Source organism: Alligator sinensis, unplaced genomic scaffold (genome assembly GCF_000455745.1).
Source record: "Alligator sinensis unplaced genomic scaffold, ASM45574v1 scaffold1475_1, whole genome shotgun sequence".
Taxonomy (NCBI): domain Eukaryota; kingdom Metazoa; phylum Chordata; order Crocodylia; family Alligatoridae; genus Alligator; species Alligator sinensis.
The window spans coordinates 29,649-38,739 of record NW_005843179.1 but is presented as its reverse complement, the minus strand read 5'-3'; the positions used below and the strand labels follow the sequence as shown (position 1 = coordinate 38,739).

The window sequence follows — 9,091 nt, the reverse complement described above, 5'->3', positions numbered from 1 at the left end:
TGCCGATCGATAGACTGATCACCTATCGATCTTTCTTCCCGTCGCCGAGCGCAATCCCAGACGTACCCCTTTCCCCGCCGGCTTCGAATTGCGGACGGATTAACTGGCTTGGGCCCCGCCAGCTGGAACAACCCGCGTGGTTGTTCAGATGACCAGACCACCTGCGTCGTGATTGCAAGCGGCGTGAGTAAAGTTTTTTGCAACCAATAAGTTGTGTCTGCCTCTCCGTTCACCAGCCCGCCCTAACGTACGACCAATTTCTAACGCAACTCGAGTCGGCTCTGGCCGACACAGAATCATTACACTTCCCCTTCACAATCTCTACACTGTGCTGCAAGGAAAAACAGGCAGTCTGGGTCAACCAGTCAGGACTACCCTGTCCAGTGCTACCATTCAATCTCCAAGAAGACTGAGGGAGTCTGCAGAGTACGCTGTGATGTATACACAGGGGAACCCTGGCTTTGCAGTGTCAACACTGAAAGTTCTCTGTTTTTCAGTGGCTTAGCAGTCAAATGTCTGTTCAGGAGTCTCTGGATAAGGTTTTAAACTAGGAGAACAAACCTGGGAGAATTAGCCCAGATCATCTGATATATGCATCCGTGCACTACATCTGCTCTCAAGCATGCTAGAAAAAGAGCTCTTGAGAGCAGATTGAATTTTATTAGTAGATGTACTAGGAGTTGCCAGCAGGGTGAGGGATTCTTGCCCTCTTTTCAGCACAGGTGAGACCATATCTGGAGTACTGTGTTCAGTTTTGGGCCTCCTACTATAGAAAACTCATTTGACTCATTTGAGTCAAATTGAGTCCCGTTTTTGTTTTTAGGGTGAGTGGTTTTGTTTGTGTTTTTGGGTTGTTCTCCCGCCCTGGCGGGGGGTCGGGCTAGAAGATCTATTAGGTCCCTTCCGACCCTGAAACTATGAAACTATGAAAGGATGTAGACCAACTGGAGAGAGTCCAGCAGAGGGCAACAAAAATGGTGAGGGGGCTGGGCCACATGACTTGTAAGGAGAGGCTGAGGGAACTGAGCTTATTTAGTCTAAAGAGAAAACTGAGGGGGAATTTAATAGCAGCCTTCAACTACCTGAAGGGGGTTCGAAAGAGGATGGAGCTAGACTGTTTACACTGGTGGCTGATGACAGAGCAAAGAGCAACAGTCTCAGATTGCAGCAAGGGAAGTTTAGGTTAGATATTAGGAAGAATTTTCTCACTAGGAGAGTAGTAAGACACTGTAACAGGTTACCCAGAGAGGTGGTGGAATCTCCATCCTTGGAGATTTTTAAGACCTGGCTAGACAAAGCTTTGGCTGGGATGTTCATGCTTTGAGTAGGGAACTGGACTAGATGACCTCCTGAGGTCCCTTACAGCCCTAATTTTCTATGATAGATTGTCAGTTTGCACTTGTAATACCGGCAAGCTTATAAACTCAGCAGGTTCAACTTTCAAGTTGTTGAGATGGAAAAGACATGGGATCAAAAATATGCCCTTCTTGAAAATTCAATGACTAAATCATATCTTGAAGCATGACACCCATGGTGCCCATTTATAAAGTAGCCTTTGTACTGCATTCTGCCAGGAAGTGATTTATTTCTTCTCATAACAAAGCCAACCTAAGCTTACATAAGAAAGCATAAATAATAACGGACAACAGTTTTTGTTTCTTTTTGCCACCTGAATTATAAAAGGTACAGTTTTTCACCTGCTCCAAAGAGCACTCCCCACCCCTACCCCTTCTAGCTTGTTTCTTGGGACAGGGGAAGGGAAGGATTTCTAGAAATAGCTGCAAAAATATTGCAAACTGACAGAGATAAAGGTTATTTCCAGTGTCCAGGGGGTTTTGTTGTGTTTTTTTTTTAAACCACTTTACGATGGATAACTCCCATGTCTGTCCATGAGACATGATTTTGATGTGGTTCAAGAAGAGAGGTAGAAGATCAATTCGAACACACACCAAGAGAGTGAAAATGAGTGACAGCAACAGCCAGCAGGACACACCTAAACACTTGATGGCAAAAAGACCAGTCTCTAAATACTCTGAGGTGTTTTAGAGCAGGGCCGCTCAACCCCACAACCCACAGCACCATGTCACGTAGCCCATGGGGCTCCCCAAAGGTCTGGAAGTTTGGCAGTGAGGGAGTGGCTTCCAAATTTCTAGACCCACAGGGAGCCCTGTACTCTACACACTGCCCAAGCCCAGCACAAGGGCACAGCAGAGATGGTGCTGGGCCCCAGGGCCTAATCCCTGTGTTGGGGACTAGAAGGGGGTGGCACTGGGCCCACATGGCCCAATCCCAGTGTGCAGGGGAGGGTGGCAGTGCCAGGGCTCCTAAGGACCCATCCTGTTGGGAGGTGGTATTGCCAGACCCCTCAGAGATCAGTCCCAGTGGGTGGGGGTTGTGCTAGGGCCCCTGGGGACCAACCCTGATGGGAGGGAGTGGTGCCAGGGTCCCAACCCAGATTGGGGGTGGGGCAGAAGGGGATGGTGCAACAGCCCCCAGGGACCAATCCTGGTGTGACGGGCAGTGTAAGGCCTCCCAGGACCCAGTCCTAGCATGAGGGCAGGAAGGGGCTAATGTTTGGCCCCAGGGCATGATAATGGCATGCAACACTCCACCAAGCCTATAGACCAACTCCAGAACACACACCTGGCCCACAGGGCCAGAATGTTGAACATCCCTGCATTACAGCAAGGAAACCTACATTTAGCTCATCATTTTGCCATCCTGTGGACTAACAGAAGACCAGGCTACAAGACCAGCCAGATGTTCACAATGTGAACAAGAAATCACCACTTCCACTTTGTCTTGGGTGCCCAATCATCTCCCTACACTGCTGCTCCCGTGCACGCCAATAGGTGGAGACCACTGAAGGAGAGTAGTACAACCACCATTTTTTCTACATTGTCAGATATGAAGGTGAGAGATCACATAGACAAACTGTAGCAGGACTGAGCCCCAGATACAGCTGTGACACTCCTTGGTGGTTACGACTCCTGCCTTACTTGGGCTCCTCAGGTACTCTCCCTCCTCTCCTGCTTACCATGCCTTGATTAAGTTATTGGTTTTGGAAGAGAGAGGTTGCCCAGGCATCCTAGAGCACTCTCTAGTCCTTTTCTCTGCCAACAAATCCCTCTTGGACCCTCTAGTTCCGCTGCTGTCCTGATACTCAGTGGGCCCTCCTGGCCCATCCATACCCCAGGGCTTTTGGTGGTCTCTAGCCTCCCCTGTAGTCAAACCCATGTCTCGCAGGTGTTACTGGCCATCCCTCAGATGGGGCATTTTGCTCCCTAATCAATATCAGGCTACTTTGGGCCTCTACGCCCTTTCTGGGGCCTCAACCTTCTCCTCTTTTCTCTCACTGGTCCCCTTAGCTTAGGCCCACGCCAGTGGATCTAGCTTCTGGGCTTCAGCCCTCATCTCATCCTTCTAGGCCCTGGTTTCACCTTCCTCGACTTTGCCCCCGGCCCTGGTTTCACCCCCTTGGTCCCATCTCCCTGCTCTCGGCATTGCTGGGATCTTTTCTGCCTCTCATAATCCCAATTCAGTCCACCACTGTGAATCAAATAAAAGACATAAACAATCTGGCTATTACTAAATCTCTTAGCTCACTGGCTATATACCAAACCCAAACCTGTCCTGGGGCTTAATCCTCTGCCAGCCCTCAGCTCCTGACTTGCCATTTCTAGGGGTAACAGGATTGCATCCAGTAACCCACCAACAGTCATCTTGCTGCAGAACTCTTCTTTCTGCAGCCTGCAAGGACAAACTGTCTGCCCTGGCTCAAGCCCTAGGCTCACATGCCTCCCATGCCCTGCCTCTTCTGGTCAGCTGTCTCCCCAGCCACTTGCTGGGGTATCCAATCAGGGCCTGACTGCTAGCTCCCAGGGCAGCTTGCTATTGCTGCTCTGGCTGCTTTAGGACTGCATTTGCTGCCCCTAGCAGGGCTCTGCTCTATTGTCCTATTGTAGAGGAAGTAGCACAGCAATAGGCATTCATATGTCTATCCCCTGGCTGCCTATTTGCCTACAGCCAGCTCATCCTGTGCAATGTTTTTCCCACCTGGGGATTTCTCTGTTGCTGCTTTTCCCTCAAAGTAATGGGGAGCCCCTGACTCTCTGTTACACAAGCCTTATTGTCACATTGCACCTTTAGTGGGGCCAGAACTGCTTTCTGCTGTTTTTTGTGACCCATATTTTTCAATTGCTCCCACAGTCCAATAAAACAAGATATGACCCCATACGCCATTGCCATCAGCTCAGAATGGAACTCAGTACTTTTAGTGCTGAAGCCAGAAAGTGCAGTGATCTGTAGCCATCTGTCAGCAATAGGAAAGCTCTTAAGCTATCTGATTTTCCACAGATTTTTAAACAAAAAGTGAATCTGTTTTGATAATGTTGATGGTACCAAATAACTTATAATTCAATGAGAATCCAAACCTGCAAAACTTAGCTCTTGACTGCATCTCTGCATAACAGCAAGTGCAACATGCTACAAATCTCTAAAACTCACTGGAAAATCATTTGTAATTTGGCAGAAAACATGTAGAATGCTAGGTAAAGCAAAGATACTAATATGCTAAAAATCAAGGCATTCTGTCCTTTTAAACACAACAAGGAATGCTTCCTGGGCTAGTTCTAACTTGTTTTAGGCTTCTTAAAACTACTGGGTGATAGCAGATGTGGTGCTCTGAAGTGGTGTCAGTAAGGCAGTTTATGGAAGAGACACAATATACCATGGGCCAAGATTACACCACTGGGGGTTGAGTGGGCTAGGTGGCTCTTCTCTCACTGCAGAGTGATCATCCACTTTCCTTGCGAGTCCAGCCAGTCCTTACTCACAAAACCAAAGCAGCAGAACAAGGTTGATAACACATTCTACCAAAGGCAGTCAAATCCCACGGTCCTCCCCTGCCAAAAAGCATGCTGGGACCATTTTCAGTAGTCAGTGAGAGACCTGAACAGTCATGCCATGCCCTGGGTATCTCCCAAGCAAAAAGGAAAATCATCTCTTTCCTTGACTTTCCTCCTTTTTGTTTTCTTTGTGGATTTGACCTAATTGGCAGACACAGAAAACCACTATAAGCTGGTTGAATATAGTTTATATTAATACAGACTTTGGAGGGCAAGCTTGTGTGTGACTGGCCACCTTCCTCAATCCATATAACACTGATTGTTCTAAGGATTCAAGGGGCCAGCCAAGGGTTCAAACCTTGGAAGAACTACTAAAGAAGTCAGAGTTGTGATGCCCTGGTGACCATATAGCAATGCTCATGCTGTAGTGATTTGAAGCATTTGCTATCAGATGGCTGCTCAATGGCCCATGGGCAGGGTTCTACAGGTTTCATAATTCCATACCTGGGGAATTACCCAGAAGATTCATCTCTGGCCAAATACAAAAACTCAATTTAGAAATCCTGTTTTCCCAGCCACAATGGCTGAAAAAAAATCTTGAAAACACATGTCAAACTGATTCAGCAATGCCTGCCTGCTATTTTACTGTTTTTCAATGACCTGGGAAAAAAGCATTGCAACTAGACAAAGCAGCATGCATGCATAAATTGCCATATACAAAAAAGAGGGCACTTGTAAGTGCATTTTCATTTTAGTCTATAAATTCACTGTATCACATGCCATGAGATGCCTGTTGCACCAACACAACCAACTCCACACCATAGTATCTGAATTTCATGGGACTAGGAATAAGAACTTCACTCTCAATCTCTCTTCATCTTTCTGCTTAGAAGTGCAAGCATACATATGCTGCTGTTCAGTAATGCTTCATATGTCTTTCATCAGTCCCATGGGATACCCATGCCCGCTATGGGACAGGGAGGTCCGGGTGAGGGAGATCCCTTGCCCTCCATCAATGCTGACCTCATAAAGGAACACCTTGAGAGGCTGGATACCTTCAAGTCAGCTGGCCCTGACAATCTACACCCCAGGGTACTCAAGGAGCTGGCGAGCATCATAGCCCAGCCTCTGGCACAGATCTTTGAGAACTCCTGGTGCTCTGGTGTAGTGCCCAAAGACTGGAAGAAGTCTAATGTGGTGCCTATCTTCAAGAAAGGGAGGAAAGTGGATCCAGCAAACTATAGGCCCATCAGCCTGTCTTCTATCCCAGGGAAGATCTTAGAAAAGTTTATTAAAGAGGCCATCCTTAATGGACTGGCCGATGCCAACATCCTGAGGGATAGCCAGCATGGGTTTGTTGTGGGTAGGTCTTGCTGGACCAATCTCATTTCCTTTTACGACCAGGTGACCTATCACCTGGACAAGGGAGAAGAGATTGATGTCATATATTTTGACTTCAAAAAAGCCTTCGATCTGGTTTCCCATGATCACCTCCTGGCGAAACTGGCCAATTGTGGCCTTGGGTCCACCACGATCCGCTGGCTGGGAAATTGGCTCCGTGGTCGGACCCACAAGGTGGTGGTTGATGGAAGTCAATTGTCATGGTGCCCTGTGACCAGTGGGGTCCCCCACAAGGCATTAATGATGTAGACATTGGAGTCAGAAGCAGACTGGCCAAGTTTGCTGATGACACCAAACCTTGGGGCAAAGCATCCATACCTGAAGACAGGAGGGCAATCCAGGATGACCTGGACAGGCTCAGCAAATGGGTGGATGTTAAACACCATCAGGCTCTCACCGAAAAATGCATGGTTCTCAACCTTGGGAGGAAAAACCTGCAGCATCCTTATAGGCTCAGCAGTGCTACACTGGCTAGTACTATGGAAGAAAGACTTGGGGGTCATCATTGACCACAAGATGAACATGAGCCTGCAATGCAATGCTGAAGCTAGTAAAGTAACCAAAACGCTGGCTTGCATCCATAGATGCTTCTCAAGCAGATCCCGGGACATCATTCTCCCCTTGTACTCGGCCTTAGTGTGGCCACAGCTGGAGTACTGCGTCCAGTTTTGGGCTCCACAATTCAAAAAGGATGTGGAGAAGCTCGAGAGAGTCCAGAGAAGAGCCATGCGCATGATCAGAGGTCAGGAAAACAGACCTTACGATGACAGGCTGAGAGCTATAAGGCTCTTTAACCTGGAAAAGCGCAGGCTCAGGGGTGATCTGATGGCCACCTATAAGTTTATCGGGGTGACCATTAGTATCTGGGGGAACATTTGTTCATCAAAGCACCCCAAGGGTTGACGAGGTCAAACGGTTGTAAACTACTGCAAGACCATTTCAGACTGGACATAAGGAAGAATTTCTTTACTGTCCGAGCCTCCAAGGTCTGGAATAGCCTGCCATCGGGGGTGGTTCAAGCACCCACATTGAACACCTTCAAGAGTAAATTGGATGCTTATTTTGCTGGGATCCTATGACCCCAGCTGACTTCCTGCCCTTCGGGCAGGGGGCTGCACTCGATGATCTTCCAAGGTCCCTTCCAGCCCTAATGTCTATGAAATCTATGTCTCTGTATGGACCGCAAGATTCCAATTAACTTGTCTGGGCAAAGGCAGAATGCCCTGTTTTTTTCAATGATAAATCCCCCTCCTTTTTTTCTTACATAAATAATTTCCCCATGAAACCTGAGCAAGGTAATACTTCTTTACAGGTAAAAAAGAATACCACAATAGAAGGTATCCTAATAATGATGCACTGAATTCACATAGTTAAACAAATACAGCCCCACTGAAGTCATTATTTGTGTACACAGCATGAATAATTTGTTTGATTGTTTCTACATATATTATGGGCACTTGTGCATGAAAAGGGTCATTCTATTTATTTCTAGTTGATAACTAGCAAGGTAACTGAATGTCTCAAAGTACCATATCCTGTTAGAAATCCCATATAAAATTTGTTTTAAAGTGACCCCACAAATTGTCATCCTATACACATATTTCTGAGATTTAAAAAGGAGATATAAATATTTCATACAAGTCTAAAGGAGGGGGAAAAGGAAAGATAACCACAGTACTTAAGCTACACAAAGCCACTTGGGTAGCTTTGAAATCCTTTACACATTCCTAAACTCTTTGGTGATTACAATCAAAGTGCTATCATAAGTTCTGTCCCAGTAAGCCTCTTGTCTAGGAAGTTGTACTACAGACTGTGCGGTAAAAGGAACATGCTAAAAGAATTGTCACAAACCCAAAGATTAAAATTAACATAGGAATTCCCAACACACACTGACTTTTACTGACTGTGGTATCATGATCATGCAGAACTTAGATGACAGGGCAGTCTATTTTTATCCCTGAAAACATCAAGAAAAGAAGAATGCTACAAAGTTTGTGATTTAAAAAAGCACAGAAGCACACTACAGTTCCCCCCTTGACAAGCAGCAGCATTATCACAGACAGCTGGCTTCTTCCTTCTGGAGGCTAGTAAGTTTGTCCTGTCAGAAAATGCAACTTTCTCCTCAGTTAATTACATTACAAACACCACATTTATTCCACCTACCCTGCTTCCAACTGCAGTACTGATCCAGACAAGCGGTAGCTCCACTAGATAACAGAGGGAGGAAAAAAATAAAGCACTTCTACTTCCTATAACTGGGAGAAATATTCACACCCATAAACACGATAGCTTCACAAGACAGTTTCAGAAAGGAAATAGAGTAGAGCTAAAATAAGTTGTCACGGCAATGAAAAGTTGTTTTTTCCCCCTCCTCTATTGCTCTTGTATGCTCCGATCATAGTCCTCAGAGACTCTGAGTCTATGTTACCTTAACACAGGCGCTCTGCAGTACCACATGTGCTTGAGAAATCCCAGAAACTGTGTGGAATAGAAGTCCAAGAAGTTAGAAAGGGTGATTGTGTGTATGAATGTGTAAATATACAGTACAAGAGGCTGGAACAAGTCAGCAGGACCAGCCCCTAGACACAGCCTGAGGTTTCAAATTTCATCAGCACCTGGCAGCTCTGAAACATGCTAGCAGCAGTACTGTTGAGTTGGAGAGGATTCCTTCCAAGCCAAACAGCTCACTTTTCAGTTATCTCTGGAACCCAGAGTGACATCATCTGTGGCAGCCTTCACACAGCCGTGATCATTAACTGTTTAGCCACACAGCCACCACTACTCCTGGTTTGTGACCCTCACTTGGCTTACGAATGCAGCTTGCTCTAATTATCTGAATACTT

General features: G+C 46.4%; 1 long non-coding RNA gene across 3 annotated transcripts in view; it reads right to left on the bottom strand.

Annotated features, from left to right (window-relative positions):
- LOC106723129 overlaps positions 1-8,786 on the bottom strand; it is a 181,428-nt gene extending 172,642 nt beyond the window's left edge. For all 3 annotated transcript variants that reach the window (XR_003092193.1, XR_003092192.1, XR_001359104.2), the window contains exon 1: positions 8,677-8,786. This is a non-coding gene — a long non-coding RNA (uncharacterized LOC106723129). The remainder of the gene's footprint in view (positions 1-8,676) is intronic.
- Positions 8,787-9,091: the final 305 nt, after the last annotated feature.